The sequence below is a fragment of the Cyprinodon variegatus genome, unplaced genomic scaffold (genome assembly GCF_000732505.1).
Source record: "Cyprinodon variegatus isolate N-32 unplaced genomic scaffold, C_variegatus-1.0 Scaffold355, whole genome shotgun sequence".
Taxonomy (NCBI): domain Eukaryota; kingdom Metazoa; phylum Chordata; class Actinopteri; order Cyprinodontiformes; family Cyprinodontidae; genus Cyprinodon; species Cyprinodon variegatus.
This window is the reverse complement of record NW_015150808.1, coordinates 214,571-222,158: the sequence shown is the minus strand read 5'-3', so window position 1 is coordinate 222,158 and position 7,588 is coordinate 214,571.

Sequence of the window (7,588 nt, the reverse complement as noted above, 5' to 3'; positions counted from 1 at the left end):
AATAGTCTATAGTGCAGTAACACCCCACTGGACCTTCAGGCCACCAACGCCTTTTTGACCGAACACGACCAAAACCAGGATTTTTCCTTCAGGTACACTGTGCATTGTTACAAGCCACATCCCATAGCTTCTTTTATTAACATGCAAAAACCTTAAAAAGGAGGAATATGACGCTGTCAGTGCGCTGTCACAGTGCACGCGCATCAAATCCCGGTTTCCATTAATCACTGTGAAGCAGATGAATTAGTAAATGAGATAGACGACGGCGTGGCCGTGGGTCGCATATATATATATATTTTCATGAAATAACCCACCTTTTATCCAGACAGCAGATCCACTCCGCCGATGGAGATGAATTCAGGGACGTCTGCACTGCGACCATCTTCCCCGGCTTCTTGTCGCTGCGCTCCTGCCGGAGGAGGAGGCTTCCCGGTGGTTATCGGTGGTCGCTAATGAACGTGAGCTCCGGCTGCGCCCCCCTCCCACACCCGCATCCCTGTTTGGAGACACCTCACACCACTACAGGCTGCAGCCTTCATTGTGGATTGCAGATGACTTGCATCGGTTTTACTGCAAATCCCAACCACGAGAAACAGCATGACAGGAAGCACAGATATCTCTGACAGCAGCCTGTGATTAATTCCCACACTACTTCGATATTTTACCTGAAAACAATACAGTGATGTCAGAGGATTTTCTATAGACTGTTTAACTTCCTTGATCATAATTCAAGACATAAGTTTTTTTTTTTTCCAGTATCCTGTCTGGCAAATGTGGCAATAAGAATAATTGTCTTCATGCCAAAAAGAGCCCAACAGATTTTACTTTCACAAGTGGAGCAGTAGGGCTATTGCCATAGTGTTCCACCTGTTTCATGCATATAAATTGCTTTATTATAATTATGCTGGGAGTTTTACAGATTATATGGACACTGCAATGTAAGTAGAACAGAAGAGGAAAAACAGAAAAAAATTAGAAAAAATGAAAGAAAGAGGAAATAAAGGGGGATAATGACAAAACATTTTCAGTTTGCTTCATCACCTGCAAAGAGGTGTAAAAACCCCAGCACAACCGAAAGACATGGTACGAGACATGCAATAAAGTAACACCTGGATAGTATTGCTGAAGTAGTATTATTTAATCTGACATGTACACTGTGTTACCTGAAGATAAGAATATGGGCTTTCTGTATGGAAGTGAATCTCTGAGTACCTGAAACATAAGGTTTGCTGCAGCTGCTAGTGTAAATTTATTTGCATTAGTTGAATCGAGAAGGGATATAAGGTAGAAACTAACCTGGTCCTCCAGCCTATCAACACATATGCAACCAGTTGGTTATTAAACTCATAGTGGATAGTTAAGGTATTTAATTGTTAGATTACATGTTCAACCTCACAGAAATATTTAATTTGCAAACTAAATTTAGTTTGTAGCTAAATATTTATTAACGAAATTAAATATTTAATTTCCAAACTAAATATTTAGTTTGAAAATAAATATAAATATTTCTGTGAGGTTCAACATGTAATCTAACAATTAAATACTTTAACTAGCTGCTTTCAATAACCAACTAGTTGCATATTTGTTGATAGGCTATTTTCACTCTGCTGGATGTGTAATTGGAAGACTTAATATTTTAATATTTCATTAAATATTGTAATATTTTACAAAGTAAGATTTTTATAAATGAATGAATGACATCATGAAAACGTTCTCTTAAAATTAAATATTAAATACAAATAAATATTGCTCCTAATTTTGACTGCTTAACTTTACAAACGGCGCCCCATTCATTACAATGAGTCAAAACTACTCTAGTTCATGTTGAGGGTCAAGAGAACCTTTTCATCTCCAACCTTTAAACAATCTATGTGATTCTGTTCGCTAACATAAAACAAATGACTTTTGATAAGGGGCAAACCCTGCCTTGGTCATATGCATATATTTATTAAAGGTGTGTGGGCAAAGATCATTTATGGATTATACATTGCCTGGATGGTTCTTTCCAGAATCTTTCAGAGCATATTTAAAATCCCATCAGATTGCCTTGCAATACATGGTTGTACATCTCATATGGCATTTTGATTGATATCTCAACATTCAAAACATTCATGATGTCGACAACCAAACTCGCTACCTTAAGGCAGAGCACAGCTCCTGATTCCATGGTTCAGACACCACAGAGCTATCTCTATAGTTATGCTGCTATATGCTTAGACTTCTGGACATAGGGACCCCCATTTCATCATTCTGCTTCATTCTCTCTCTGTTCTCCTATTCTGCAGAATCTGTAAGTTCAATCTCTAACCTTCTGCTCTCTCTGCTTTTCCTCAGAGTAGCTTTGCCTCGTCTGTTCCTGTTTGGCTGTGACGTCATCCTGGAAAGAAACNGGCGCTATATAAATAAACTGAATTGAATTGAATTGAACTACTCGACAAAGAATTTGTGTTCTTAATGCATTTGAAGCACTGCTGGCTTGAGGTGTAAATCCATCCAGTTATTCTCTTTCTCTTAAATGTGTCAAAATCTGAGCCATGCTTGGATAAAACCTCGAGGAGGTTAAAAAGACAGATTAGGGTTGATGTTGACATTGGGAAACCTAAAAAACATGACATCATGATGTGGCATTCATGTAGATTACTTTACAATATTTTAAATGCTTTAAACTGTGGTCTTAATTGGTTTTACAGAAGCCTAATTCAAATGTAAAAATAAGACTTTTTCTTTTTGATACATTACCAAACACGATTTCTATTTTTTGTCAGCAGCAACATAGAAGTTGCCAAAACAAAACTTGGCATTTACCCAGGAATGAGACACAATATGGAATAAATACACTGCATTAAAAGGGTCGATTTTTTTGTGGGGGGGGCGCCCTGAAGAGGAATCAAAAATCCATAGCATAAATTCAGCTGTAGCAACAATTTCTATTTAAACAGCTTATTATAAAGTCATCAGGTTCAGACATGAAGAAAGTCACCTGAAAGCAGCCCTAGGGTAAAGCAGAAAAAGATGAGAGAAAGATAACTGAGATTTTACTGCGTAAAGTGTAATCCCATTCTGTTTTTTTTTTTTTTTTCATTTAAAACATCAGAATAACTGAGAGGAAAAGAAAGAGTCGTTTATGGATCCACAGTCTATTTCTGCAGTGGGAAGCATGTGAGGATGAATGAACTGAGAAAGAATTTCTTGTTTTGTTTCTTGCTTGTTTTTCTTTTTTTAATTTGATAAATAAGATATGCATGGAAACAGTCCCCTCTGCATCAAAGATTCAGGTAACCCCTCTCTATCTGGGATGATGACAACATTTATGTTAATTCTTTCTACAAATGTACAGTGGGTGAATATGTGCACCTGCTACAGTTGTGTCTGTGTGTATGTTAACATCTGCCTCACTGCACTTGTTTGAAATGGTACTTAAACACACATTGCTGAAACGCCGGAGGGTGAGAGAGGAAGGATTCAGCAGACTGATACAATAAAGGGGATGTTAACAGCAGATGTCGCCTAAGGTTAAATGTTGTTCATGTGTTTTTGAAAAAAATGGATTAAACAGTGCAAAGATATAAAAATAAGGTTATGCTGATATTTAATGTATTTTTTTTCCCTCACCTTCACAGCCTTTCAAACATGAGCTTCATTCTCTCTTTAGTTTCTTGGAACTTTTACACACTCCTGCTGATAGAGGTGGAGTAACTAAGTAAGGGTTACAGGCTGCCTATTTTTTACACACGCTTTTTTGGTTTTAAATATAGAAAACTATAGAACTAAGATCAGGGGTGTGCTTGTCACGCCAAAAACATTTGCTTTGTTTTATTTAAGCCAATTTCTATCTATTTAAGTATGCATCCTTTTCTTGCATCTACTTTAGCCTTTTTAATTACATTAACAGAATTGCTTCATGATAGCAGGGTAGGATATGAAACAATTGTGTTAAAGTAACTTAAAGTAACTTAATATGCTTAAGTAGATTTTTTCCCATCTAAAAAGTTCAGGGTATTGTTGATCTGGACGATTTATTCAGGCAAAAGTAAACTAAATATCTTGCTAACATACTAAGATTTTGCCTTAATATGAAGGTAATGTTCTTTTATCATTTGCAATCTTTGCAAAATAATAAAAAAAAAGTTCCCTTTCCTCCAACATTGTCAATAATCATAAAGGATAGATATTTTTTATTTTATCTGCTATTGATTTTACATTTACATGTTTATGGTATGGAAATCTACATTAGGTCCTAGGGTAATATACAATAAAAATAAAAAATAATAAGAAAAAATAAATGGCACCAAAAAGTGGCAGTTTTGCAGGAGTTTGTTTGCATGCTGTTGTTTGGCTTTAAGTTGCCACGGCATCTTTCTGTCCAGCACTTTCTCAATCCCTACTCGTAGATTTTAAAGGTAGCTGTTGGTTATTTTTCCAAGTTTTTTTTTCAATCAGAATGCTGTTTGCAACTTTAATACTCTGGATACAAAGCTCCAAAGGTCTTCAATGAACAATAAAAATTTTTTTAATGTAAATTGCAATTGCTGTATTGTTTCCCTTTGCACTAACCACACAGATGTAGATGTTTCAATCCAGAGTTTGTTTTCAAGATTTTGTCCAGAGTCAATAGTAGCATGACTTAAATTTGACTGCTGTGAGGAAAAGTGTTTTCTTTTATTCCTATGCATGAGTTTCTGACTTGGTGCTACTCTCTCTTCCCTTTTCTGTGGTGGCAAACCTTCTTTAGGCATATTGCTGTTACCTTGGCTGGAGTAAGAAAGTCTTACTCTTCTAAAATTTTATGCAATCAAAATTGAGGGGGGCCCTGTGCTTTGAAAATTTTTGATTTTAAAATAACAGTAGAAGTAAACTGAGTCAGTATTTTTTTGTGTTCTCTACCAACACTGATTAAAAGTAATCTGTAATCTTTTAATCAGTCATCTTTTTATCTTTTGGTAACTTTTCTTTGAAGGTATAGAGGAGGTTTGGCAAAGACCCATCCTCTCGCCCTGTGATGGAATGGCGACCTGTCCAGAATGCACCTCGTCTCTCGCCCGTAGACAGCTGTAGATAGGCACCAGCACTCCCCGCGACCCCACTTGGGATTAAACGTGCCAGAAAATGGATGGATGAATGGATGGACCCACCCTCTCCACTTTTAAAGAAAAATGCACATGCACAACCCTGTACCCGCTCCTGAGAAGGAACGTCTATGACAACAATACAAGAGCATGCACAAGCCCATTTCTGCATGTGCACGCTCTGTTTAAAAGTTGCTGTTTGCATCGATCATACAAGCTGCAATTTTTCCACTATGTCAGACTCACCACCGATAAGTGAAAATGGGGACGAGCATGTAGGACGGCCTTACGTAAACCTATCACCACAATGATTGACAATTCCCTAACTGGACCACTTATTTGAATGATCCACCAAAAAAAAGAGCATCCTCCACTGTACCTTTAAGTAAATGAGTTCTATATAAGTTTTACAAAAGCAAAGACTATGATTACTTCTTACACCCCTGCATCAAACTTAAAAATAGTGTACCGTAGTTTACAAGGCAAAAACATCATCTTCTCGGCTTACTTAATTAAAGGCATAGTTGTTTTAGTTCATAAAATTCTGGCTTTTAGATAAACAAAATAATATTCTGTATAGGAATAACATCTTATAAATATTGTTAAACATTTAGACATGGAGCAGCAGTGCCATTACATAAATGATCAAGACTTAAGTAACACAGCTGCCACTTAAACTCTGATTCAAACAAATGCACAACATGCCCAGTATCACTGCTGAACAGCAGAAGGTTGAATGTTGCTCATTAAAACTGCCATCGTGTTTGTTCAACCCAGCTGAGGCTCAGTATGAGAAATCATGTGGTTAGTAAATGCAATTCCCCTTTGCAAATGTGAGAAACTATGAATATGGTTGGCTTCACATACAGAAGGTAATATATGCTGCTCAGATCACAATACGTACAGCCTCTAAAAGATAAACTGTATTTTATATCAACATCACAGATTTGGATACTATGCAACCAGACACCACGACTATAATGAAATATAGCAAACTATCCAATTTAAAAAAAAATGAATAAACATACTAAACATTATTGGAACAAAAATCTTTGTTGCTGGTCTTTATATATAGTATTTTTTTTTTTATTTCTAATGGTGTGTAAGATGCAAACACATGATATTTTTCCCTAAAAAGCTTTATTTTACCTGTTTGCACAGATTTACTCTGGCAATGGGAATTAGTCTTAATAGATAGTTTCTCTTCTGAAAAAAAACAGAAAACAGTGCAATTGATAATTGATCTCTTTCAAAAGCATAGCAGTATATACTGCAGTGATAACAGATGAACATATAAAGCTAAATTATTCCACACTTATGGGTGACAGTGATAGGGAAGATAATTAAAGTAGTTAAAAAGGTATTAGGACATGAGCTGCATTGACTGCAATGTTGTGAGCGCTCCCTGTTGGTTTAACTGTAGAACTGCAACACTAAGAGTGAAGAATGTCAACATTATTATCTTCATAATACTCATCACTCAGTCAATAATTGTTAACCTTCAACATAATCATAAAGAACTGGAAATTTTTATTTTTATATAATAATAATATTAACCTTATCCTTAAACTCTGTACTAACAGTAAAACCAAATTGCCTCCTGCAGTAACCTAATTACACAGATTTCTCCTGTCTATAATTTAACCATTATATGGCTGTTCTATGAGGATCTTAGAGGCATGTGAGGGAAGATAGATCATTATTGTTAAAACAAAGCCAGCATGAGACCAAACTTCAGTTTCTTAAAAGCTATCATAGAAATACAGCAAATAGGCTATTTGATGAAAGTAAAATGTATACAAAAAAACAACAATAATTGAGAGAAGAAAATTAATAATACAGTGAATGGACTGTTCTCTTTTATAACATGCATAAATGGTTTGGTAATATTTGCAGTATCGCATGTTTCTTTCTGTTTAAGGGTTCCCTGTGGCATCTGAAAAAATACATTAAAGGTTGTGGTTGCAGTGTCATAAATGCACTTTGCTAAGATGCAAAATGCAAAGATCCATTAACTCTGCATCTATCTACCCTGTAGTTTACTCCTCCCCTTCATTTTCCAGGTTAACCTTCTCCCTTCCTTGATTCTGCTGTGCCTCACTTGCACTTGGTACAACACTTGAGGCAGATACTTGCAGCATAAATCTCTAACGTCATTACCACAAGGTATTTTTTTCCTTTAATTCACTACCCCCATCTCACTAAAAGTTAGCCTCATTCAGATTAAATGTTTTGTGATTGGACAGTATTTATAACAAGTAGGTCCCAAAGCCACATGGGAGAACGGTCTCCAGTTAGATCCAGGTCACAGTAAGCGGAACCACTCTACTCTGTGTGAATCAGCCCCTTCCAGCAGGTTTTGGTCCAGCTGGTTTTGTTACAAACACAATCTCACTTCACAGACAGCCTTGCCTCATCGCCTCATCCACTGCCACCTCGTAGACTCAGGTAGGCACCAACACAAGTCAGTGGGTTCTGCAACATTGCTCACACACAGGTAGTAAGGAGAGCAGACATGAGAC